The 27,566-nt window shown below is 41.4% G+C and overlaps 1 protein-coding gene and 1 long non-coding RNA gene across 2 annotated transcripts in view; one reads left to right on the top strand and one right to left on the bottom strand.

Annotated features, from left to right (window-relative positions):
- LOC129391728 (protein Abitram-like) overlaps window positions 1-27,566 on the top strand; it is a 169,404-nt gene that overhangs the window by 110,541 nt on the left and 31,297 nt on the right. The window lies entirely within an intron of this gene.
- On the bottom strand, window positions 140-5,547 carry LOC112062652 (uncharacterized). Its single transcript, XR_002890840.2, has 3 exons — window positions 5,529-5,547; window positions 2,502-2,608; window positions 140-1,459 (listed from the first exon to the last, which is right to left on the bottom strand). It is a non-coding gene; the product is annotated as an uncharacterized lncRNA (long non-coding RNA).

Here is a 27,566-nt window from a genome sequence, read left to right as displayed (position 1 = left end):
TTGATTTGTGACCCAAGATGTGATCTATCCTGGAGAATTTTCTGTGCGCACTTGAGAAGAAAGTGTAATCTGCTGTTTTGGGATGGAATATCCTATAAATATCAATTAAAACTATCTATTTATCTATTTTGTAAATTGATACAGCCACTATGGAGAACAGTATGGAGGTTCCTTAAAAAACTACAAATAGAACTACCATACGACCCCGCAATCCCACTACTGGGCATATACCCTGAGAAAACCATAATTCAAAAAGAGTCATGTACCAAAATGTTCATTGCAGCTCTATTTACAATAGGCAGGATTTTGAAGCAACATAAGTGTCCATCATCAGATGAATGGATAAAGAAGATGTGACACATATATACAATGGAATATTACTCAGCGATAAGAAGAAACAAAATTGAGTTATTTGTAGTGAGGTGGATGGACCTAGAGTCTGTCATACAGAGTGAAATAAGTCAGAAAGAGAAAAAAATATAACGTATGCTAACACATATATATGGAATTTAAGAATTAAAGAAAAGGTCATGAAGAGCCTAAGGGTAGGACGGGAATAAAGACACAGACCTACTAGAGAATGGACTTGAGGATATGGGGAGGGGAAAGGGTAAGCTCTGACGAAGTGAGAGAGTGGCATGGACATATATACATGGAATACCATGAGCAAATTTGACTATCAGGGCCAGGATGGCCCCACTATTGGAGCCTATGTGTTTGGGAATGCCTGACTGATGGCTTGGCAAACGTGTCTCCCTTATGGAAAACAAGTACGTGTCCTTAAAGCTAGGTGAAAGGAATGTTAGGCCCTTTCTGGATCTGGAGCTTAGCCACAGAGTTCCATATGGGAGTGAATTATTTGGTAGACCTGGAAAAGCACTTTCGCCAGAGGTGCCTTCGTGCTGCCCTGAGCTCTGTGGTCAATATTCCAAATGGAGTGAATGAAGCTTGGTGCAGAAAGCACGGCCAGGCTCGTTCCCCAGATGTGCACGTGCATCTGACGAGCTAGGTGAAAGCAATGTGACGTCCACGATTCTTACGGGATCAGGCCCTTATGAGCCGGCTCGTTTCAAGCAGGCTCTCAAAGGTTTGCGCCACTATTCCCAACACGCCAATCCCCGGATAATGTAAACAGCACTACGCTCCTTGTTTCTCAGGGTGATAACTAGTGACAACCTTTCAAAATGCCTAGGAAGGCAGTTTCTCACAGTGTAAATGGGATGTGTACCTTAGAGTCTTGATGAAGGAAATTTCAAATGCGGAATTCGTTCAGTATAAAGGGAACCGGACACTGGTCCAGGGAGCATGCAGTGTCTTCAGTCACAGACATCCTCTGCCACTGTGGTGCATCGGCTCCCTCAAAACACTCTGCTCTCATGGAGCAATCTGTAGAGACTAGCAGCAGACTAGCAGGTTGAGCGCATCACCACAAAACATTGCCGGTTTCCAATGCGAAGCCCTGTGGAGACAGAAGCGTTTGCAAACGTTTCTCCCAGGAGGGTTCCTTCAACAATAGAAGGTCATACTGAGTGCAGTGACACCTGCGGTGATGAGTGGTGTGAATTAAAAACATCATTTGTGCATGCTTCTTGGAGGTGGAGCTTAGCGAAGGGTGCTCCAGGGGACGGGACGAGAAAGCCTTTCAAAAGGAAGTTGGAAGATACTGCTCCTACAAGCAAGGAAGTAGTTGGTTCATTGCTGCATGCGGGAAAGAAATCCTGAGTTTGTGCTGTTCCTTGAGTGTGGGAAGTCCTTACTGACTGAGGAGTGAAGTGACTTGTGTTCACACAAAGCAGTTACGATCACAGGAGGGAACATTGAAAACTCTTCTTGGCACTTGTCCTCAAGTCCATTGCAAGGGAGGACTCAACCGTGGCATGGGGAAAGAGTTTGTGCCCAGTTCAGAAATGCATATGACTGAGGTGGGCCAGACGGAAGCAATGGTATACCATGTTGCTTTCCGTGCAGGAAACACATAGGCCAAGGGTCTAGAATGTAGTGAAACTTATTGGAGAGCTGTGGTACCCGGTTTCCGCAAGGGATCCCATAAGCTGCACTAAGCGCTCGGTTCTGAAGCCCACAGGGAGCAAAAGCTTTTAAAGGCACTTGGCCACGTGCTGCTTGCCCACCTTGGCAAAGGATGGTACTTTCACTCAGTAGGTGGAAGGCCCACGTGGAAAACAAATTTCATTCACTCCTTGACCACTGAGCCTATTGGCACAGGGTAAACCTGGGTCTTTTCACAGGCTTCTCCACCAAGCCTTTGGAGAAGCACCTGCCTTTGAATTGAAGGCCACACAAGCGGGGACCTCAGGCCCAGGGGCAGCTTGTGCTTTCTCCACCTGCCTGTCCTGAAGACAGACCTAAGGAACGGGATCCCTTTGATCTCAGCACTCAGCACCAAGGTTTCCCAAGAGTGCTCCTTCAGTGACCAGAAGCTATCCCTTGTGAGGGACACATGCAGCGATTACTTTTGAACCTTCCAAACCCAGACACTGTACCTCTTAGGTCTTTCGAAGCTGAGTGAAGCTAACAAGGTACGCTGAAGTCCCATGGGTGAAAAGAGGCTTATGGATCTCAGCAGGAGGCCTGTTGAAATGTGTGGCTCCTAGAAGGATTACAGAAGTTTGTTACGGGCTATACGAAAGAAATGAGATGCAGGCTGATAGAAATCCCTGGAGTGGTCCCATACTGAAAGTGTCATGCATGCACGGGGTTGTTTCTTCTACATACCCAAACCCCACATATACCTAACTGACATGTGCCCCTGCTCCAGGCTAGGCATGGTGAAACCACATGTTTGGCAAAACCTTACATATAACCTGGCAAATGTGTCCCCCAAATGGGAAATGCTTATGTGTCCTTCACGTTTGCTGAAAGGAATCGTTGGAAGATAAATTATCTGCAGGGGTGTGGCAGTGGCAGTTTTGAGGAAAAAAAAAAGTTGAGTTGTGAGGCAAATAAAAGGTCACTTTGCTATGGTTGAACATGGCCTGGGGTCTCATAAGTTTAACTGTTCAGTGTGAGAGGCCTCATGTGGCTACGGTCTATGTATCTACCTTTGAAGACAATGGGGAATATTGGGAAGCCCCTGATGTTTACAGTCAAAGGGACGTAGATTCACTCCAGAAATTACTAGCTATGTCATAAGGGAAAGGTTAACCTCTCTGATTCTCACTTTTCCCATTTTGAGTGAGGATATAAGAATGCCTACCTGGTACGGTGTTTGTGAGGGTCAAATGAGAAAAATGTATATAAAGTGCTTGCAATATTAAAGCTGTCCAGTAAATGTTAGCTCCCTGCTCTACTGCAACTCTTCCACCTCCAAATCAGAACAACTGGGTTTAAATCTTTGTCAAGATGTCCATTAGATTGTGTTGATGTCTTAAATTTGCCCTAAGGAAGACTGGGTTAGGGTAAAGCAGTCTACGAACAAGTATTTACTCATAGCATCACACGTGACTTGGCAACATTGGAGAGAATGTTAAAATGTCATGGGGAGTTCACCCATTTATTGAGAAATAGAAATAAGATATATTACTTCCAAACCACTAGAGGGAATAAGGTACTAAGGAACACTCAGTCCATCCAACAGAGACTCAATCAGTGCAGTACAAAACAGAAAAAGAGAATAATACATGAGAAGTGTAGGGAAAAAAATCACAATAAATAAGAAGCAGAAATAAGATGACAGAAACAACTGCAAACTACAGATTTCTAGGAGAAATTCAAAATGGGGTCGTATGATCTTTCAAAGAGCACAATCTAAATCATAAGGGCATGGAAGGGTCAAAAGTATATAGTTGTGAACATATTTAATGATTATTTCAGTTCTTAAATGATTAAAAAGAGGGATTCAGGGCTAATGAGTGTGATTATAATTCTGAAGGTTCAAAATATACATATGCCAAAAATTCACTGAATTTGACAAATTCACAGAGTGGGAACTTTTACTATCTCTCTCAGTAACTGATCGATTAAGAAAACAATAACTATGAGCAATGATAAGGAAGATTTGAAGAACCCAATTAAAATCTTGATCTAATGGGTATGTACAGAATACTAGGTCCAAAGATTAGAGAATATATATTGTTTGGAAGCACATTTGGAACATTTAGAAAAGCTGATCATACACTAGGCCACAAATATGTCAGCAATTTTCAATAAAGAGTTGTGAAGGTGGAAACCACACTCTCTGAACACAATGTAATTAAGTTAAAAAATAATACCCCAAGGAAAACAGAAACAAACCACTTAGGGTTGGAACGTTTAAAAATACGACCTGAATCAAGTGATATATATGAACAACAAGGGATAAATTGTAATTATTAATCATAATAGAAATTAGGAAATATTGCAAACAAATGATAATGAAAATAGCACCTATAAAATCTTGTGGAATACACCCAAATCGTAGTTTGAGGGACATTCATAACACCAAATGCTTGTATTAGAAAAGCAGAGGGACAACAGATTAATGAGCTAAGCAACCAAAATATGAAATTAGAATGAGAATAACAGAAAAAATGCAAGAAAGTGGAAGGAAGGAACAGTCATCAAAATTAAATAAAGAGAAAAGAAGAAAAAATCCATAAAGAAGTTCAAGCAAACCAACGCTTCTTGTTAGGAAATGCAAAAGTGATGGATAAATGTATAGCAACAGTCACTGAGAGAGAGAGAGAGAGAGAGGGACACAAGTAAAAGATATTAGGAATGAGAAAAGAAGTAATCATTCGGATACAGCAGATATTTACGTAAGTAGCATATGACTTAATTTGAATTAATTTGAATTACTTAATTTTAAAACAGATGAAATAAATAATTTTCTCAACCTATGAAAATTAAATCAAATAGAAATAGACTGAACATTTCTATAATAAAAGTGTAATCCATCATAAATATGGAAAGCGGGGCTTCCCTGGTGGCTCAGTGGTTGAGACTCTGCCCACCGATGCAGGGGCCACAGGTTCGTGCCTCGGTCTGGGAAGATTCCACATGCCGTTGAGCGGCTGGGCGCGTGAGCCATGGCCGCAGAGCCTGAGCGTCCGGAGCATGTGCTCTGCAACTGGAGAGGCCACAACAGGGAGAGGCCAGCGTACCACAAATAAATAAGTAAATAAATAAATAAATAAATAAATAAATAAATACCGAATGCTAAAACTAAAATCGGTAAAGGCCTTCAAAATTTTCCTGTGGTCTCAAATATTACCATTAACTTTCATGTCTGTATGATCAACCCCAAGTGGGACTCAGAATTTATCTACGTATTAATTCATATCAGGCCAGCCCATTCCCTTGGGAACCTCATCCCCAATTTTAGATTCTACTGTTTTTACAAGCTGATAGGGGTAATTACTTGAAGGTCCTCATGTGATACTTCCAGCTTTATCACACAGATATGAGCAAATGTCCAAAACACTCACATAAACAGCCTTTACATGATCTGCAACCTGGAGACTTGGTTTTCTGAAATAATTGTCAGAAAAATCTGCCCTTGAGCCTACGTTAAAAAAAAAAAAATGTCTTACCAGGTACTGTTAACAACTAACATCAGTAAAACTCCAGAGTGTTGATCCTTGAGTGGTTCCTCATCACATCCCCATCTCTACTGTATATCCACTCCATCTGAAGACCTTAAACTGAGGATTCTTAGCAGTCTTCCCGGTGACACTGACTTCAGAAGTGGACATATTCCTCCCAAGATGACAGAATAAGATTAATTTTCTGATTCTCTAAGAGCTTTTTCTCGTCCTTTACTCTACTATTAAATATTGTCTATCATTACACTGTGATGTCTTCTAGCACATTACTGTGACCTTCCCTTATCTTTATTGTAGTAATTTTTACTCCTGTGATCTCCTTCTACCACTTAAGGAAAACCATCTGACATTCCCAATCAGACTCCGCAGACAAAAGACACAAATGCTGCTCCTTTAAACACTCTTAAAGGCAGATTTCTTTTTGAAGGCCTCTTCTGATTTCTCAGTTTCCCTTACAGCATTAATCGCAACCTCCAGACTTTGAAAATTGGACATTGACCTCCTGCTGAGGTCATTACAATCCTATAAGCAAGTCCTACTCAATCAGGAGTAGGCTCCAATATTGGGGCCATCCTGGCCCTGATAGTCAAATTTGCTCATGGTATTCCATTTCTTCATGATAGTCAGCCTGCTTTGTGCAACTGGTTAACTCTGCTAAATACAGTTTGTTTGCCTTGAGGAACACAAAACTGTCTTTCCCTTGCTGTGATAAATGATACTTATACTCCGGTTATAGTCTGTGCCACACTGGGGTACTATTTCTTACATAACATCTTATAAAACACACATATGGCATATGCTAACTTTTCTTGTGTGTTTAGGATAATTGTTAGAGACTTTCAGATATGTAAAACTGAACATTCCAGCTGATCTTGTTCCCCTGGTGTGGCTGGGTTGCGGGGGGTGGGGGGATTATCCAGTAACAGTCAAACCAATTTCTTTTTAAATATCTCCCAGGAAGAGTAACTGCCTCCCTATTCATATATGCTTTGTGACCTGCTATCCTCACATTAGGGAAAATAATAACTAGCAAGCATGGACCAAAACTTTTCTTTGATTCTGACAAAAGTCATGTGGCTATCAGAAGTGAACGCAGCTAGATTAATTGCCTGCTTTTTATAATCTAGCCCCTTGACTTCAAGACTTGTTTCAAGGACTAATAATCATTGTGTTTTCTATGATTACTTGTTTTGCAGTTGGCCAGTGCATCCTGTCCAGAATCTTAAATGCTATTGCACAGCCAGTGTCAAATCAGAGCATTCAATGATGCATTCTACAACGAAAGGAGCAGGAGAGATCAGCCCATGTCCAACTAAAGACTACATTCTCTAAATAAATTCCTCACCAGCAAAATCAGAGCAATGGTGGGAGTCTAGATTACATGGATTAAGGTCTTGTGGCCAAAGTGGGGTAGTAAAAATGTCCATTGACATCCAGGCTAGGGCATATGATTCTCCCATTCGACATTAAGAAATCTCACAGAATGCCAACTTCAGATGAGATCATGAGATCTCTTCACTCTGAGGTCATGATAAAGTGAGACACAACAAAGGCTGCTTCATAATTTTATTTTCTAAGCACAGACAAAAGCAAGATCACTGTACAAATCACCATATGTCCCTCTCCTAGCTAATATGAGTGACAGCTAGTTTGAGGGTTTTGTTTTTGAATTTTCGCTTTGTTTGTTTGTTTGTTTTCACCAATTGCAGCTTTACCCTCACTCTAATCTACTCTCTCTATACAAGAGGTTTATGAAGATACTTAGTCATAGGAATACCTGTCTTCCTGACAGAATCCAATCCATAGCAAAACTCTGCTTCCTTAAGACCTCACCCAAATCACCTAAAACAAGTCCGAAAATTTTAATATCCCTTTCCTATCACCCTCTTTCTTATATGGCCCACAGTTCCTCATTGTGTGTGTTCTCCTTCAATGCTAGGAAAAGTAAACCCAGGTTGTTCAACTACAAAAGTGTTCCTGGTGGTCCTTAGCTAGGAGGCATTGACATATTGTGTCACGTTAAACTTGATGACATGGATTAAGGTCTTGTGGCCAAAGTGGGGTAGTAAAAATGTCCATTGACATCCAGGCTAGGGCATATGATTCTCCCATTCGACATTAAGAAATCTCACAGAATGCCAACTTCAGATGAGATCATGAGATCTCTTCACTCTGAGGTCATGATAAAGTGAGACACAACAAAGGCTGCTTCATAATTTTATTTTCTAAGCACAGACAAAAGCAAGATCACTGTACAAATCACCATATGTCCCTCTCCTAGCTAATATGAGTGACAGCTAGTTTGAGGGTTTTGTTTTTGAATTTTCGCTTTGTTTGTTTGTTTGTTTTCACCAATTGCAGCTTTACCCTCACTCTAATCTACTCTCTCTATACAAGAGGTTTATGAAGATACTTAGTCATAGGAATACCTGTCTTCCTGACAGAATCCAATCCATAGCAAAACTCTGCTTCCTTAAGACCTCACCCAAATCACCTAAAACAAGTCCGAAAATTTTAATATCCCTTTCCTATCACCCTCTTTCTTATATGGCCCACAGTTCCTCATTGTGTGTGTTCTCCTTCAATGCTAGGAAAAGTAAACCCAGGTTGTTCAACTACAAAAGTGTTCCTGGTGGTCCTTAGCTAGGAGGCATTGACATATTGTGTCACGTTAAACTTGATGACAAAGCAAAACGAAGAATCAGATTTGTTTACTACAATAACCCCACATGCTAATATTTCTAACATAATTTTCAGTTCACAAAGACATTTATTTTGAATCCTTTCAACTGGCAATTACAAGGCCTTGAGACTGAGAAGAGGGCTGGCATACTGGTGGAGATATTAACAAGATGAACAGCAGAAAAAATCAAGCATACAATATATTGAAAATAGATTTTCATGATAGTGGAATGGGAGAAGGAAGGAAAGGGTTGAGTTTTGGACAATGAGTTTGAGATGATGCTCTGACTACCAGGTCACATGCTCTATGGGCCACAGAAGATAAGAGCCAAATTCCTCAGATTCCAGAGCACAGGGATTAAGAACACACCATTCATGTGGGTGGCTACCAACCTTCCTCAAGCACAGGCCCCAGGCTCCATAACATCTCAACAAGCATGGTGAGATAAATAAGATCCTGATGAGACCCTGCATATCCAAAGGTGACCACTTTGTATTTCCATATTTCTAACTCCACCCCACCGCTACAAACATCATCAACCCACTTCGAGGTCATCCAGGCAACCTATGTATTCAGAAGTAGAAAGAAATGTAAAATTTACTTGGGGCAACTGATGATAGAACAGCACTATCTAATAGAACTCTCTGCACTGATACAAATGTTCCATAGCTGTGCTGCACACAGTGCAGTAGCCACTGTTTACACGCAGCCATTGAGCACTTCAAATGTTGCTAGTGAGACTGAGAGACATTCCTATTTTTACCATCACCTTGTATTATTTTTATTTTTAAAAGGATACTTGACAGGTATCACCAATGCAATGCATTGTGTTTGTCTGGTGAATACTTTTCAGAGACTTAAGGATCTTTTGGGTATTCAAATCTCCCCATCTCCCCATGCCTTAACTAACAGGCTAAAAAACAAAGTGAGTGTCAAGGTGGGAAAAGCTTTCCTTCTCTTCCTTAGCAGTCAGAAAGAAAAGAAAAATAATAAAGTCAAAAAATAGGGACTGATATTGGATAAATTGCCCAAACTGGCAAATAGCAACAGTCATGGATTGTGAGAGTTTAAACGTTTATTAAATGAGTGTATTTCTGCTGTCACTGTGTGTACATTATTGAACATCTTTCTATTGTAAACAGCAAAAAGCAATTTAAGAAGTTAAAGCTAGTTGGGGAGGAAAACAAAAGCAGATCTCTCAGTCAAGTGCATTTCTGGATAAGTTGTCTGTGAATTTCCCAAGTGAGGATACCTCTCTTTAGATGAAATGGCATCCTGGCATTCAGCTCAAGAAAATGTAATTGGAAATTGCTTAGAGAGTTTATATAACGGAAGTGAAATTGTTACAGAAAAAATAAATAACAATTTTTACCTTTCTACTGAATCAATGACTTACACTTTTCCCCAGTTTAGTTAATTTTAAAAAAAAATGTAATGAAGTCTATTGTTTGTAGTTGATTAGATATACAGAGTATAAGGGAATACTGGTAAGAGGGGCAGAATGAGAAATTAAGTGCAAACATCAAAGGATGCAACAGCAGCTTCCGGATTGAACTATTTCTTATAACTAGCTGTTATGTAAATATTACTCTAATACTAGTATGTGGGTTTGGGATAATGAAGCCTTTAAAACATCCTAAAGGGTAAAAATGAATAAATAAATGAATGAATGAAGAAAGAAAAACAAAGAAAGTGAAAAGTAATTTGTTCACTGGATGACAAAGGATAAAATCTCATTGGGAAGAGAAATATAAACAAACGGTAAGGAAAATTCTTGTTTCATCTAAGTAAAACATTAAATCTGGTAATTATTCTTTTTAATTTATTTGTTCATCTTGTATGAACTTTTCACACTCTTTCCAAACATGTATTTATTATTTGTATGGATTCTTTTTTTTTAACATCTTTATTGGAGTATAACTGTTTTACAATGTTGTGTTAGTTCCTGCTGTACAACAAAGTGAATAAGTTATACATATGTTCCCATATCTCTTCCCTCTTGCATCTCCCTCCCTCCCACCCTCCCTATCCCACCCCTCTAGGTGGTCACAAACCACCTAGCTGATCTCCCTGTGCCATGCGGCTGCTTCCCACTAGCTATCCACCTTACGTTTGGTAGTGTATATATGTCCATGCCACTCTCTCACTTCGTCACAGCTTACCCTTCCCCCTCCCCATATCCTCAAGTCCATATTCTAGTACGTCTGTGTTTTATTACCGTCCTACCCCTAGTCTCTTCATGACGTCTTTTTTTTCTTAGATTCCATATATATGTGTTAGCCTACGGTATATTTTTTTCTCCTTCTGACTTACTTCACTCTGTATGAGAGACTCCAGGTCTATCCACCTCATTACAAATAACTCAGTTTCATTTCTTTTTATGGCTGAGTAACATGGATATTTAAACAGAGCTTTCCATTCTTTGACCTTTTGTAACCACAAAAATCACTCAATGAAATGCAAACAAATAGGGCATGTGAAAGAGAATGGGATGGGGCCAGTTTGCAAGTTAGCAGTAATCAGAAACCAACATACTCAAATCATGACTAGTGTTTTTCTCCTTTTGTCACAAAAACAGTTTCAACCTTATCCTTTTGATTGACTGGCTTGGACTGCTTGTCTTTTGATTCCATTTCCAGATACCAAGTAATTCCCACTATAATCCAAAGGCATTCCTTTCCAGAGGTTACCAGTCCTGTTTTTAAGTGGGAAAGCGTGTTTCCTAATACAATTTGAACATCAAAGATTTCTGAAGAGAAAAGGCCATAAACTTGCTTAAAGAGTACTTTCTCTGGAGCATAAATAATTCATGACTGTATGCCACAGAAAAAGTATATTTAGTACAGGAATAATCTCACAGAATTAATCTGCTTCCTTCCACTCCACCCCCATTATAGGGTGTTATAAGATTTGAAATGTTTCTCTGGGGTTAAAATGCTAGTGAAGTTTAAGTCTAACTAACACCAAGATATGCTTACGTTCATAAAGAAATGAAATTGGGTTACTTGTAGTGACGTGGATGGACCTAGAGTCTGCCATACAGAGTGAAATAAGTGAGAAAGAAACAAATGCCATATGCTAACACATATATATGGAATTAAAAAAAAATGGTTCTGATGAACCTAGGGGCAGGACAGGAAGAAAGACGCTGATGTAAAGAATGAACTTGAGGACACGGGGAAGGGGAAGAGTAAGCTGGGGCGAAGTGAGAGAGTAGCTTTGACATGTATACACTACCAAATGTAAAACAGATACCTATTGGGAAGCAGCTGCATAGCACAGGGAGATCAGCTTGGTGCTTGATGACCACCTAGAGGGGTGGGATAGGGAGGGTGGGAGGGAAACACAAGAGGGAGGGGATATGGGGATATATGTATACATATAGCTGATTCACAGTTATACAGCAGAAACCAACACAACAGTGTAAAGCAATTATGCTCCAATAAATAAGTTAAAAAAATTATGCTTAGGTTGAAGAACAACCAATAAAGAATATGATCAGTGTCTTCTGGAGGGTGTGCTCACATAGTGAGAGACCATAGAAACCAAGTAGCTGCTCTAAACACACTAACTGAAAGAGAAATGAAACTGTTATTTTAACATTCATTTAATCAAACTAAAGGAAATACATATTTAAAGAGAATGTCACTAAGAGTAGTAGAGTAGGTAGGCTCACAGTTTCTCTCTAAAGTCAATATCCCTGTCTTCACAGAAATGATGGGCGGGGCGGGGGGCGGGTCGATGGATCCTAAACCAGGAGGACAGGTTGCCACATTAAGAGCCCAAATGAGTTCTAGAGGTGTTTGCAGGGCTTCAAAATTTGTCCTTTTCATATGCTAAAGTAAACAATGTCAGTTCAACAAAACCTCTGACAGAGTTGGTTACCTGAGATGGGCAAGCCTAGTTGGTCCCACAAAAGAAGCTGTCATCTGGACCAAGCTGGTCGTCCCTGACTCCAGGAAAGAGATGATCAGTTCTCTGAGGTTTTTTGCAGGGGTCCTGCTTCTGGGCAATACCCCTCTCCGTGGAGGAATCGGAAGTTACAAGACACATATATGGGGAAAACCACATCTTGGTTTTCCAGGTTCACTACCTCTAGCTCTTGATCCTTTCTCAGGGAAAGCATCTGGTATCCTGTGTCCTTCCTGAAAATGGCTCTCCCTGCCCTGTCCAAGGAGGGCAGGCGCAGGCGGAACGGGAACTTTCTCTGCCAGAGTAAGCTGACCCGAGGCTGCAGGACTCGTTCAGTGCGCTGCACCGTAAAATGATGTGCTGGTTGGCATAGGACACCTCCAGATCGCAGCTGAAGTTGAAGCCTTCCCACCGCCAGCTGCACTGCTTGTCCCTGTGGAGCTGGCCCCCACACCGCATGCTGTTGCCCTGGGTGTCGGACACGTAGACGTCCATAGGCCAGAGCTTTCTGGTCTGCTCAGTCCACAGGGGGACAAGCCAATTCTCTTTGTACACTGGAGTCAGCCACATGGCAGGGATAAGCGCATCCTGTTGGATGACGTGTGCTGACGTCAGGTCCCAGATTACGTAGGCAAGCCGCAGCTGCTGGAACACTGGCACGAACGCTCTGCCCTGCTCGGTCTCGAGGAAAGGGTTGCCCTCCGACTCCCTCCTGGACCTGGCAAACCACGAGTCGGTGTCAGGCAATAGGGCAGTGCGCAGGCCCCTCCATGCCGGCAGCAGCTGCAAGAACATCCACTTTTTCAGCATGGTGTACATGTCCATCTCCACCTCCATCACAAGGAGATCTGAAGAGGCAATGAGCTCTTTCATGAGATCCAGGCTGACTTCTCGCAATAGCTCCTCACTACGCTGGGTCATCATTTTGTCTAGCAGCCACTGAAGACACAGGAAGACTCCTGATGTTCTGGAGTCCGTAGCTTTCAGCAGAGTAGTAGTAGCTGCACACGGTCTGGGCACTGACAGTCTCTTTCATGACCTCCCCGCACTGCTGAATCAGTTCGTCCAGCTGCAGCGTGCTGGCTGTGGCCAGGATGGCGACAACTCGACAGGCTGGGATGTGCATGGAGTCTCGGTACAGGGAACCTAAAGCCTCGTGCAGTGCCTCACGATCAATGTTCTCGTCAGGCATCTGCAACTCTATAGTATCCATGGTTGTCTCCCGCCAAGCACCACTGAACATGCTAGCAAAGTACCCTGACTGGCACAAGTGGACCCTATGCAAATTCCACTCCTCCCCCAGTGCGCGGATCCGCACGTCACTCTCTTCTCCTCTCAGGATGAGCGCCTCATAAACGGACCCTGAACTATCTTTAGCATGTTTCAGGCGGGACACTTTTCTGAGTGGCCCACCTGAGCATGTTTCTGCTTGTGGCTCCACTGACTGGTGGCGGGTCTGGCCTCTTCGCTCTCCTTCCCTTCCTCTCTCTCTGCCACTACTGCCTCCTCAGCCTCCTCCTCCTCCCCAGTGGCACCTGGCTCCTCTGGGGCACGCTCCCCCCAGTGCCATGGCATCTGACTGCTTTGTGCTCCCATGGCCTATACCTCAGCGGTGCAGTGGACAAGCTTCCTCTCCAGGCGCTAATGCCATGGGCACTAGCTCAGCCCAGACTGCTGCTGGGTACAGATGACATTTGCTCTAAGGACCTCTTGGACACCACGCTAAGCCACACCCACTAGGCCCCACCCCGCCGTATAAGGGCATTCCATACCAGGGATTCCACTCTGTGTATCTTTCCCTCCTGGGATGATTGCTTTCGGGCTCCCTTCATAGGATGATGGTGGAACAGAGGACTTTGTGTGCGAATTTTCCCCATTAATTTCAAGAACACAATTCGCTCTTCCCCATCTAAAACAGTTAGTGATCATTCCTTTACGGAGAATTACATCTTGGTCCCAGCTCTGTCCTCTAGGCACCTTAATTTCCATAATTAACTTCTTAGGCTATCTCATCAATTGAGCTGTGAAACCATTTTTTTGTGATAAATGTGGCAATATTTGTCCCTGAGTTTGCTTTGGTGTTTAACCCTTTTTTTTGTTTTGTTTTGCGGTACGCGGGACTCTCACTGTTGTGGCCTCTCCCATTGCGGAGCACAGGCTCCCGACGTGCAGGCTCAGCGGCCATGGCTCATGGGCCCAGCCACTCCGCGGCATCTGGGATCTTCCTGCACCATGGCACGAACCCTTGTCCCCTGTATCGACAGGCTGACTCTCAACCACTGCGCCACCAGGGAAGCCCTCGTCTTTAACTTTTGTTCTAAAATAGCATTGCCAGTTATAGAATAATTTAGAACTGTGTGTGTGCACGCGCCTGTGTGTGCACATGTGCATCCAAATCAGCTTCTCAGAACTCATGCCTCCATTTTCCATAGGCACACCAACCTTTCGTTTGGGGCAAGATCTTAAGTTCCCAAAATACTTTTAGCTTTTTTAAAGGTTTTTATTTTTGTTCCCACTCCACCTGTTTCAACATCTTGAGCTCTCTGCTGGCACTTTTCTTGTTTCGTGCAAACTACTACTCATTCCTCGTGGTCTGAGATCTGGATCAAAGACCACCGTTTCTCACACCTCCAAGGCAGATATATATCTTTCTTCAACTGTACTCCCATCAGGCCTTGATCAAACATTTCTCCCCATATGGCTGCAGTTATTCCATTGTATTATTTTTCACCACTAGATTTTTGAATGTTGGAGGCAAGGACTTTGGATTACCAGCACCAGACACAAGGCTTAGCAAGTAACAAACTTACAGTGAAAGAAAAAGAGGAATGAATGGGATGGTTTTCCATTTTTGAGGAAATGAATACTATTAAATAGTGCACTGACAAGTGTAATATGCTAAACAAATGATGTGTTGCAGAGAGAGTCTGGATCTTTCAATGACAAGGAAAATACAATATAAGGGAAAATACAAACAAACAAAACCTCTTGAAAATGGCAAGACTTTAAGGTCATTTGACCTTGCCTAAGGAGAATGTTTACATAATTTGAATAGTGTAGTATAACCATAGGTTACATTCTAAATATTCTCTGTTATATAGCTTTACAGAGGAGCTGATAAGAGGGTCTACGTAAAGGCTGCATGTTCAGTGGTGCTTGGCGGGAGACAACCATGGATACTATAGAGTTGCAGATGCCTGACGAGAACACTGATCGTGAGGCACTGCACGAGGCTTTAGGTTCCCTGTACCGAGACTCCATGCACATCCCAGCCGGTCGAGTCGTCGCCATCCTGGCCACAGTCAGCATGCTGCAGCTGGATGAGCTGATCCAGGAGTGCGGGGAGGTCATGAAGGAGACTGTCAGTGCCCAGACCGTGTGCAGCTACTACTACTCTGCTGAAAGCTACAGACTCCAGAACATCAGGAGCATGTGTCTTCAGTGGCTGCTGGACAACATGATGACCCAGCGTAGTGAGGTGCTATTGCGAGAAGTCAGCCTGGATCTCATGAAAGAGCTCATTGCCTCTTCAGATCTCTTGGTGATGGAGGTGGAGATGGACGTGTACACCATGCTGAAAAAGTGGATGTTCTTGCAGCTGCAGCCGACATGGAGGGCCCGGCGAAGTGCCCTATTGCCTGACACCAACTCGTGGTCTGCCAGGTCCAGGAGGGAGTCGGAGGGCAACCCTTTCCTGGAGACCGAGCAGGGCAGAGCCTTCGTGCCAGTGTTCCAGCAGCTGCGGCTTGCCTACATAATCTGGGACCTGACGTCAGCACGCGTTATCCACCAGGATTCGCTGATCCCTGCCACTTGGCTGACTCCAGTGTACAAAGAGCATTGGCTTGCCCCCATGTGGACTGAGCAGACCAGAAAGCTGTGGCCCATGGACGTCTATGTGTCCGACACCTTGGGCAACAGCATGCGGTGCGGGGGACAGCTCCACAGGGACAATTAGTGCAGCTGGCGGGGGGAAGGCTTCAACTTCAGCTGCGATCTGGTGGTGTGCTATGCCAACTAGCACATCATTTTACGGTGCAGCGCACTGAACGTGTCCTGCAGCCTCGGGTTCAGCTTACTCTGACAGAGAAAGTTCCCATTCCCCTGCCCCTGTCCTCCTTGGACAGGGCTGGGAGAGCCGTTTTCAGGAAGGACACAGGATACCAGATGCTTTCCCTGAGAAAGGATCAAGAGCTAGAGGTAGTGAACCTGGAAAACCAAGATGTGGTTTTCCCCATATATGTGTCTTGTAACTTCCGATTCCTCCACGGAGAGGGGTATTGCCCAGAGGGAGGACCCCTGCAAAAAATCTCAGAGAACTGAGCAGCTCTTTCTTGGGGTCAGGGATGACCAGCTTGGTACAGATGCCAGCTCCTTCTGTGGGACCACCAGGCTTCCCATCTCTGGTAACCAACTCTGTCAGAGGCTTTGTTGAACTGACGTTGTTTACTTTAGCATATGAAGAGGACAAATTTTGAAGCCCTGCAAACACCTCTAGAACTCATTTGGGCTCTTAATGTGGCAACCTATCCTCCTGGTTTAGGATTCATCGACCCGCCCCCTGCCCCGCCCATCATTTCTGTTTAGGCACAGAGCTATTGACTTTAGAGAGAAACCATGAGCCTACCTACTCTACTTCTCCTAGTGAAACTCTCTTAAAATATGTGTTTCCTTTAGTTTGATTAAATGAATGTTAAAGTAACCATTTCATTTTTCTTTCAGTTTGTGTGTTTAGAGCTGCTACTTTGTTTCCATGGTCTCTCACTATGTGAGCACACCCTCCAGTCCACACTTATGATCTTCTTTTTATTGGTTGTTCTTCAACCTAAGCGTATCTTTTTTTAAAAAAACATATTTATTGGAGCATAATTGCTTTACAGTGATGTGTTGGTTTCTGCTGTATAACAAAGTGAATCAGCTATATGTATACCTATATCCCCATATCCCCTTCCTCTTGTGTCTCCCTACCACCCTCCCAATCCCTCCCTGCTAGGTGGTCATCAAGCACCAAACTGATCTCCCAGTGCTATGCAGCTGCTTCCCACTAGCGCTCTGCTTTACATTTTGTAGTGTGTATATGTCAATGCTACTCTCTCACTTCTTTCCAGCTGACTCTTCCCCTTCCCGGTGTCCCCACGTCCATTCTCTACATCAGCGTCTTTATTCCTGTCCTGCCCCTAGGTTCATCAGAACCATTTTTTTTTTTAGATTCCAAATACGTGTGTTAGCATATGGCATTTGTTTTTCTCTTTCTGACTTACTTCACTCTGTATGGCAGACGCTAGGTCCATCCACCTCAATACAAATAACTTAATTTCATTTCTTTTTTGAATAGAAGCATATCTTGATGTTAGTTAGACTTAAAATTCTCTAGCATTTTAACCCCAGAGAAACATTTCAAATCTTATAATACCGTATATTGGGGGTGGAGTGGAAGGAAGCAGATTAATTCTATGAGATTATTCTTGTACTAAATATACTTTTTTCTGTGGCATAGAGGCATGAATTATTTATGCACCAGAGAAAGTACACTTTAAGCAAGTTGATGGACTTTGCTGTTCAGAAATCTTTGATGTTCAAATTGTATTAAGAAACACTCTTTCCCACTTAAGAACAGGACTGGTAACCTCTGGAACGGAATGCATTTGGATTATAGTGGGAATTACTTGGCATCTGGAAATGGGATCAAAGGACAAGCAGTCCAAACAAGTCAATCAAAAGGATAAGATAGAAAGAGAGAAACACACTAGTCATGATTTGAGTATGTTGGTTTCTGATTACTGCTAACTTGCAAACTGGCCCCATCCCATTCCCTTTCACATGCCCTACTTGTTTGCATTTCATTGGGTAAGTTTTGTGCTTAAAGAAGGCCAAAGAATGGAAAGCTCTGGTTAAGAATCCATACAAATAATAAATACATACTTGAAAAGAGTATGAAAAGTTCATACAAGATGAACAAATAAATTAAAAAGAATAATAACCAGATTTAATGTTTTACTTAGTTGAAACAAGAATTTTCCTTATCGTTTGTTTATATTTCTCTTCCCAATGAGATTTTATCCTTTGTCATCCAGTGAAAAAATTAGATTTGACTTTCTTTGTTTTTCTTTCTTCATTCATTCTTTCTTTTATTCAATTTTACCCTTTAAGCAGGTTTTAAAGGCTTCATTATCCCAAACCCACATACCTGTATTAGAGTGATATTTACATAAGAGTTAGTTATAAGAAATAGTTCAATCAGGAAGCTGCTGTTGCATCCTTTGAAGTTTGCCCTTAATTTCTCATTCCGCCTCCCTTCACAGTGTTGCCTTATACTCTGTATATCCAACCAATTACAAACAACAAACTTCATTACATTTAAAAAAAATAATTAAATTCGGGGAAAGAGTAAGTCATTGATTCAGTAGAAAGGTAAAAATTATTATTTATTTTTCCTGTAACAATTTAACTTCCTTTATATAAACTCTCTAAGCAATTTCCAATTACTTTTTCTTGAGCTGAATGCCAGGATGCCATTTCATCTAAAGAGAGGTATCCTCACTTGGGAAACTCAGAGAATACTTATCTAGAAATGCACCTTTACTGAGAGATCTGCTTTTGTTTTCCTCCCCAACTAGCTTTAAATTCTTAAATTGCTTTTTGCTGTTTACAATAGAAAGATGTTCAATAATGTACACACAGTGACAGCTGAAATACACTCATTTAATAAACATTTAAACTCTCACAATCCGTGACTGTTGCTATTTGACATTTTGGGCATTTTATGCAATATCAGTCCATATTTTTTGACTTCATTTTTTTTCTTTTCTTTTTGACTGCTAAGGATGAGGAGGAAAGTTTCACCCACCTTGACACTTTGTTTTGTAGCCTCTTAGCCAAGGTGTGGGGAGATGGGGAGGCAGATCCAGATGTACAGTCATGGTAATGCTACAGGAAACAACTACACTAAATAACAGCAAACTAAACACCACCCCAAAGGAGAGGTACCCCTATGGGATACAGTGCAGTCCTTGATAATGATGAGGATTTATCCCTGTCTCTGTCTTTCCTTCTCTGTATATCTATCTCTGTCTCTCTGTCATTCCTTATCTCGGTCTCTATTGTCTCTGTCTGCATCCCTGTCTATCTCTATCTACCTCTGTCTTTGTCTACCTCTGTCTCTGTCTCAGTCTGTCTATCTCTGTCACTCTCTGTCGCCGTCTTACTGTCCCTATCTTTCTGTTTCCCTCTGTCTCTGACAATCTGTGCCTCTCTGACTGTGTCTGTCTGGGTGTCTATCTTTCTGTCTCTGTCTCTGTATCTCTCTGGTGTTTCTAAATCTGTCTGTATTGGTATCTATCTGTGTTCATGTGTCTCCTTCTCCATCTGTCTGTCTTTGTCTTACCCTTTCTGTCTCGGTCTGTCTCTGTCTCAATCTGTCTCTGTCTCTGTCCCTCTCCTCTCTCTGTCTCCCTCCCTCCCTCCCTCCCTCCCTCTCTGTCTCTGTCTTTGTCTCTCTCCATCACTATCTCTACGTCTACATTTCAATGTGCCTCTTTCGCTGTCTGCATCTGGCTCTCAGTCTGTCTGTCTCTCTCTTCCCATCTGTGTCTATCAGCCTCTGCCTGTCTCCCTGTCTCTATCTGTAACCGTCGCTCTCTGTCTTAGTTTGTACATGTGTCTGTCTGTCCCTGTCTGGGTACGTCTTTCTCTGTCTCCCTGTCTCTCTCTCTATCTATTTCTATCAGTCTTTTTCTGCCCCTTTTTGTGTATCCCTTTCTACCTGTCTCTTCTTGGGGAGGGGATGTTATATCTGGCTCTGTCCATCTGTTGGGATTTCTAAGCCTGCCCGACCAGCTATCTCTGTTTTTCTGTCAGGCTGTCCTGTCTCTGGCTGTTTCTGCCTCTGGCTCTGTTACATCTTTTGATAGTCTGCCTCTGTCTCTGCCAGTCTTAAGGAGACAGGAATGAAAGGTTATTACAATTCAGTACACGAACCCTCTTCTCTTAGGTTCCCTACCAGTGGTATCCCGGAGACAGATGCTGTAAGAAGATAAAGGTTAGCGTTAATGTTCAAAGACTTAAGAGACCTAAATAAACAATGGCCTACGAAGGAGAACGCAGTGTCCCAGGGATGTACGTGGGATGGACACAGATAGCACACAAGGGTAAAGTATGCTACTGTGGAAAGGGTCTATATATAAACAGCACAAAGATGACATTGGAATTTTAATGAAAGGTCCATCATTTGCTAAAAAAAAGAAAACCATTTTCTTTAAGAGGAAAAGAAAAACAAGAGGGAGTGTCTAGGCACAGGGTCTACAGGAAGTTGCTTGCAAGTCTCAACCACAGAATTTGGACATGAAGCTGCCTGATGAGAGTTAAAATAGCAAAATGCACCTATTTTATATAAGTACACAACACAAACCATGGGATTAAACATAAAATTTTGAATTGGGGTCAGTAAGATTCATATTGAAATAAGTGGATTGAAACAAGATCCAAGGTTCCAATGTCATCACCTGTTTAGCTATTTACATGACTCCTAAGAGACTGATATTTCATGAGCCCACATAAGGTTCCACCCTTTCCTTGTCCACTCAGCTACCTGGGCCTTGATGCCCTTCCCTTTATTCAGGATGAATCTCTTGAAAGGGGTGTATCACCTGCCCTATGTTCCAAGGTTTACTTGCTTGACTCCCGTTACCATCTAAATGTCATAGAGTCTCAAATTCACAGAGCTCTACTTTGAATCCAGAACTATAGGCAACGGTGTGCCCCACAACATGGAAATCTCAAAGGTGCTACAATATACAAAGGAACAAAATCGAACTTATGGTCCAGGCAACCAATTTTAATCTAACTGTAGCTTCCTTCCTCATTTGAATAAATAAATAGAAAGACATTGATGGTGGTAAGGAGATAACAACCAAGACGTTGGCTGAAATTAATACTTCCTCAAGTGTTTGTTTGAGTTTCAGGAATCAAATTTCTCTGTTCGTGATGTTCTAAAGATAGGCAGTGTTTTCTCTAGTAGGCAAGAGAACTGAAATTTACCTCATTTGTTTAGACAACAAATAGACAATTGATACATGAACAGTCTTTGGGAAAGATTTGTTTTAACGGTGCAGGGGAAAGTTTGGTTTAGTCTGTGAACACATTTTCCACATCGATTGTTTTGATTAGATTCTGAGATTAGGCAACAAAGAATAATTTCACACCATATTGTAGCAAAACTCAACTATTAATCTTGCTTTAAACACTAGCAGGGTAATATGATGCAGTGGAAGTGATTAAAAACCACCTGGGCAAATTCATGCAAAGATTTGAATACCCAAAAGATCCTTAAGACTCTGAAAAGTATTCATCACATAAACACAATGCATTACATTGGCGATACCTGTCAATTATCTAAAAAATACCAATAAAAATAATACAAGGCAATGGTAAAAATAGGAATCTACAAGCAACTGATTGTTTTCATTAGGATGTTTGAAGCATATGGAATTTTATGAAGAACGGTGACTCTAAGAGAATTAAAATTTTCCAAGCAGTCATGAAGAGCATGTTTTGGATGAAGGCAAGTGGCTGAGTATGGTCCATCAGCAGGTGAGGAGACTTCCTGTAAGAGGTACATTCTCCAAAATGGTAGCCCCTAGTCATATGTGACTATTTAAATTGATTAAAATTAAGTAAAATTGAAAATTCAGTCTCTCAGTCTCATGACATTTGAAGTGCTCAGTGGCTGCGTGTAAACAGTAGCTACTATACTGTGTGCAGCACAGATATGGAACATTTCTATCAGTGCAGAGAGTTCTGTTAGATAGTGCTATTCTATCATCAGTTGCCCCAAGTAAATTTTACATTTCTTTCTTCTCTGAATACATAGGTTGCCTGGATAACCTCGAAGTGGGTTGATGATTTTTGTGGGGGTGGGGAGGAGTTAGAAAAATGGAAATAAAAAGTCGTCACGTTTGGATTTGCAGGGCCTCATCAGGATCTCATTTGTCTCACTGTGCATGTTGAGATGTTATTGAGGCTGGGGCCTGGGCTTGAGGAAGGTTGGTAGCCACCCACAGGGATGTTTGTTTCTGAAACCCTGTCCTCTGGAATTAGAGGAATTTGGGTCTTATCTTCTGTGGCCCATAGAGCATGTGACCTGGTAGTCAGACCATCATCTCAAACTCATTGACCAAAACTCAACCTTTTCCTTCCTTCTCCCATTCCACTATCATGAAAATCTATTTTCAATATATTTTATGTTTGATTTCTTTTTTTACTGTTCATCTTGTTAATATCTCCACCAGTATGCCAGACCTCTTCTCAGCCCCAATGCCTGGTAATTTCCGGTTGCAAGGATACAGAATAAATCTCTTTGAGAACTGAAAGTTATATTAGAAATATTAGCATGTGGGGTTATTGTAGTAAACACATCTAATTCTTCGTTTTGCTTTGTCATCAAGTTTAACGTGATACGATATATCAACGCCTCCCAGCTAAGGACTACCAAGAACACATTTGTACTTGAACAAGTTGGGTTTACTTTTCCTTGCAGTGAAGGAGAACACAGACAATGAGGAACTGTGGGCCATATAAGTCAGAGGGTGATAGAAAAGGGTTATTAAAACATTCGGACATGTTTTAGGTGATTTGGGTGAGGTGTCAAGGAAGCAGAGTTTTGATCTGGATTGGATACTATCAGGGTGACAGGGTATGCCTGTGACTGAGTATCTTCATAAACCTCTTGTATAGACAGACTAGATTAGAGTGAGGATAAAGCTGCAATTGGTGAAAACAAACAAACAAACAAAGCAGAAAAACAACATGACATTTGAAGTGCTCAGTGGCTGCGTGTAAACAGTAGCTACTATACTGTGTGCAGCACAGATATGGAACATTTCTATCAGTGCAGAGAGTTCTGTTAGATAGTGCTATTCTATCATCAGTTGCCCCAAGTAAATTTTACATTTCTTTCTTCTCTGAATACATAGGTTGCCTGGATAACCTCGAAGTGGGTTGATGATTTTTGTGGGGGTGGGGAGGAGTTAGAAAAATGGAAATAAAAAGTCGTCACGTTTGGATTTGCAGGGCCTCATCAGGATCTCATTTGTCTCACTGTGCATGTTGAGATGTTATTGAGGCTGGGGCCTGGGCTTGAGGAAGGTTGGTAGCCACCCACAGGGATGTTTGTTTCTGAAACCCTGTCCTCTGGAATTAGAGGAATTTGGGTCTTATCTTCTGTGGCCCATAGAGCATGTGACCTGGTAGTCAGACCATCATCTCAAACTCATTGACCAAAACTCAACCTTTTCCTTCCTTCTCCCATTCCACTATCATGAAAATCTATTTTCAATATATTTTATGTTTGATTTCTTTTTTTACTGTTCATCTTGTTAATATCTCCACCAGTATGCCAGACCTCTTCTCAGCCCCAATGCCTGGTAATTTCCGGTTGCAAGGATACAGAATAAATCTCTTTGAGAACTGAAAGTTATATTAGAAATATTAGCATGTGGGGTTATTGTAGTAAACACATCTAATTCTTCGTTTTGCTTTGTCATCAAGTTTAACGTGATACGATATATCAACGCCTCCCAGCTAAGGACTACCAAGAACACATTTGTACTTGAACAAGTTGGGTTTACTTTTCCTTGCAGTGAAGGAGAACACAGACAATGAGGAACTGTGGGCCATATAAGTCAGAGGGTGATAGAAAAGGGTTATTAAAACATTCGGACATGTTTTAGGTGATTTGGGTGAGGTGTCAAGGAAGCAGAGTTTTGATCTGGATTGGATACTATCAGGGTGACAGGGTATGCCTGTGACTGAGTATCTTCATAAACCTCTTGTATAGACAGACTAGATTAGAGTGAGGATAAAGCTGCAATTGGTGAAAACAAACAAACAAACAAAGCAGAAAAACAAAAACAAAAACAAAAAACCGCAACTAGCTGTCACTCATATCAGCAAGGGGAGGGATATATGGTGATTTGTACAGTCATCTTGCTTTTGTATGTGCTTAGAAAAAAAATTATGAAGCAGCCTTTCTTGTGTCTCACTTTATCAGGATCTCAGAGTGAAGAGATCTCATGATCTCATCTGAAGTTGGCATTCTCTGAGAATTTTTAATGTCTAATGGGAGAATCACTTGCCCTAGCCTGGATGTCAAGAGACATTTATAGTACCCCCCTTTGGCCACAAGACCTTAATCCATGTTCTCTAAACTTCTACCATTGCTCTGATTTTGCTGGTGAGGAATTTATTTAGAGAATGTAGTCTTTAGTTGGACATGGGTTGATCTCTCCCTCTCCTTTCGTTGTAGAATGCATCGTTGAATGCTCTGATGTGACATTGGCTGTGCAATAGCATTTAGCACTCTGGACAGGATGCACTGGCCAACTGCAAAACAAATAATCATACAAAACACAATGATTATTAGTCCGTGAAACAAGTCTTGAAATCAAGGGCCTAGATTGTAAAAACCAGGCAATGAATCTAGCTGCATTCACTTCTGATAGCCACATGACTTTTGTCAGAATCAAAGACAAGTTTGTGGCCATCCTTGCTAGTTATTATTTTCCCTAATGTGAGGATAGCAGGTCACAAAGCATATAGGAAGAGGGAGTCAGTTACTCTTCCTGGGAGATTTTTTAAAAGAAATTGGTTTGACTGTTACTGGGTAATCCCCCCCACCCAGCCACCCCAGGGGAACAAGATCTGTTGGAATGTTCAGTTTTACATATCTGAAAGTCTCTAACAATTATCCTGAACACACAAGCCAGACCTCTTCTCAGCCCCAATGCCTGGTAATTTCCGGTTGCAAGGATACAGAATAAATCTCTTTGAGAACTGAAAGTTATATTAGAAATATTAGCATGTGGGGTTATTGTAGTAAACACATCTAATTCTTCGTTTTGCTTTGTCATCAAGTTTAACGTGATACGATATATCAACGCCTCCCAGCTAAGGACTACCAAGAACACATTTGTACTTGAACAAGTTGTGTTTACTTTTTCTTGCAGTGAAGGAGAACACAGACAATGAGGAACTGTGGGCCATATAAGTCAGAGGGTGATAGAAAAGGGTTATTAAAACATTCGGACATGTTTTAGGTGATTTGGGTGAGGTGTCAAGGAAGCAGAGTTTTGATCTGGATTGGATACTATCAGGGTGACAGGGTATGCCTGTGACTGAGTATCTTCATAAACCTCTTGTATAGACAGACTAGATTAGAGTGAGGATAAAGCTGCAATTGGTGAAAACAAACAAACAAACAAAGCAGAAAAACAAAAACTAATACAAATCCCTCCAACTAGCTGTCACTCATCTTAGCAACAGGAGGCATATATGGTGATTTGTACAGTGATCTTTCTTTTGTCTGTGCTTAGAAAAAAAATATGAAGCGTCCTTTTTTGTGTCTCACTTTATCATGATCTCAGAGTGAAGAGATCTCATGATCTCATCGGAAATTGGCTTTCTGTGAGATTTGTTAATGTCTAATGGGAGAATCACATGCCCTAGCCTGGATGTGAAGATATATTTTTAGTAACCCCCTCTGGCCACAAGACCATAATCCATGTTTTCTAGACTTCCACCATTGTTCTGATTTTGCTGTTGAGGAATTTATTTAGAGAATGTAGTCTTTAGTTGCACATGGGTTCACATTGAAATGTAGACATAGAGATAGTGATGGAGAGAGACAAAGACAGAGATAGTGAGAGAGGGAGGGAGGGAGGGAGGGAGACAGAGAGAGGAGAGAGACAGAGAGACAGAGACAGATTGAGACAGAGACAGACCGAGACAGAAAGGGAAAGACAAAGACAGACAGATGGAGAAAGAGACAATGGACACAGAGAGACACCGATACAGACAGATTTACAAACACCAGAGAGATACAGAGACAGAGACAGAAAGATAGACACCCAGACAGACACAGTCAGAGAGGCACAGATTGTCAGAGACAGAGGGAAACAGAAAGATAGGGACAGTAAGACGGCGACAGAGAGTGACAGAGATAGACAGACTGAGACAGAGACAGAGGTAGACAAAGACAGAGGTAGATAGAGATAGACAGGGATGCAGACAGAGACAATAGAGACCGAGATAAGGAATGACAGAGAGACAGAGATAGATATACAGAGAAGGAAAGACAGAGACAGGGATAAATCCTCATCATTATCAAGGACTGCACTGTATCCCATAGGGGTACCTCTCCTTTGGGGTGGTGTTTAGTTTGCTGTTATTTAGTGTGGTTGTTTCCTGTAGCATTACCATGTCTATACATCTGGACTGCCTCCCCATCTCCCCACACCTTGGCTAAGAGGCTTCAAAACAAAGTGAGTGTCAAGGTGGGTGAAGCTTTCCTCCTCATCCTTAGCAGTCAAAAAGAAAAGAAAAAAAATGAAGTAAAAAAATAAGGAATGATATTGCATAAAATGCCCAAAATGTCAAATAGCAACAGTCACGGATTGTGAGAGTTTAAATGTTTATTAAATGAGTGTATTTCAGCTGTCACTGTGTGTACATTATTGAACATCTTTCTATTGTAAACAGCAAAAAGCAATTTAAGAATTTAAATCTAGTTGGGGAGGAAAACAAAAGCAGATCTCTCAGTCAAGGTGCATTTCTACATAAGTAGTCTCTGCATTTCCATAGTGAGGATACCTCTCTTTAGATGAAATGGCATCCTGGCATTCAGTTCAAGAAAATGTAATTGGAAATTGCTTAGAGAGTTTATATAAAGGAAGTGAAATACTTAACAGAAAAATAAATAACAATTTTTACCTTTCTACTGAATCAATGACTTACTCTTTCCCCGAGGTTAATTATTATTTTTTTAAAAGTGTAATGAAGTTTGTTGTTTGTAATTGGTTAGATATACAGAGTATAAGGTAACACTGCAAAGGGGGGCGGAATGAGAAATTAAGGGCAAAAATCAAAGGATGCAACAGCAGCTTCCTGATTGAACTATATCTTATAACTAACTCTTATGTAAATATTACTCTAATAGTAGTATGTGGGTTTGGGATAATGAAGCCTTTAAAACCTCCTTAAAGGGTAAAATTGAATAAATGAATGAATGAATGAAGAAAGAAAAACAAAGAAAGTCAAAAGTAATTTGTTCACTGGATGACAAAGGTTAAATCTCATTGGGAAGAAAAATATAAACAAACGGTAAGGAAAATTCTTGTTTCATCTAAGTAAAACATTAAATCTGAAATACTTAACAGAAAAATAAATAACAATTTTTACCTTTCTACTGAATCAATGACTTACTCTTTCCCCGAGGTTAATTATTATTTTTTTAAAAGTGTAATGAAGTTTGTTGTTTGTAATTGGTTAGATATACAGAGTATAAGGTAACACTGCAAAGGGGGGCGGAATGAGAAATTAAGGGCAAAAATCAAAGGATGCAACAGCAGCTTCCTGATTGAACTATATCTTATAACTAA

Source organism: Physeter macrocephalus, chromosome 21, assembly GCF_002837175.3.
Source record: "Physeter macrocephalus isolate SW-GA chromosome 21, ASM283717v5, whole genome shotgun sequence".
Classification (NCBI taxonomy): Eukaryota; Metazoa; Chordata; class Mammalia; order Artiodactyla; family Physeteridae; genus Physeter; species Physeter macrocephalus.
This window is presented reverse-complemented; position numbering and strand designations above follow the sequence as displayed.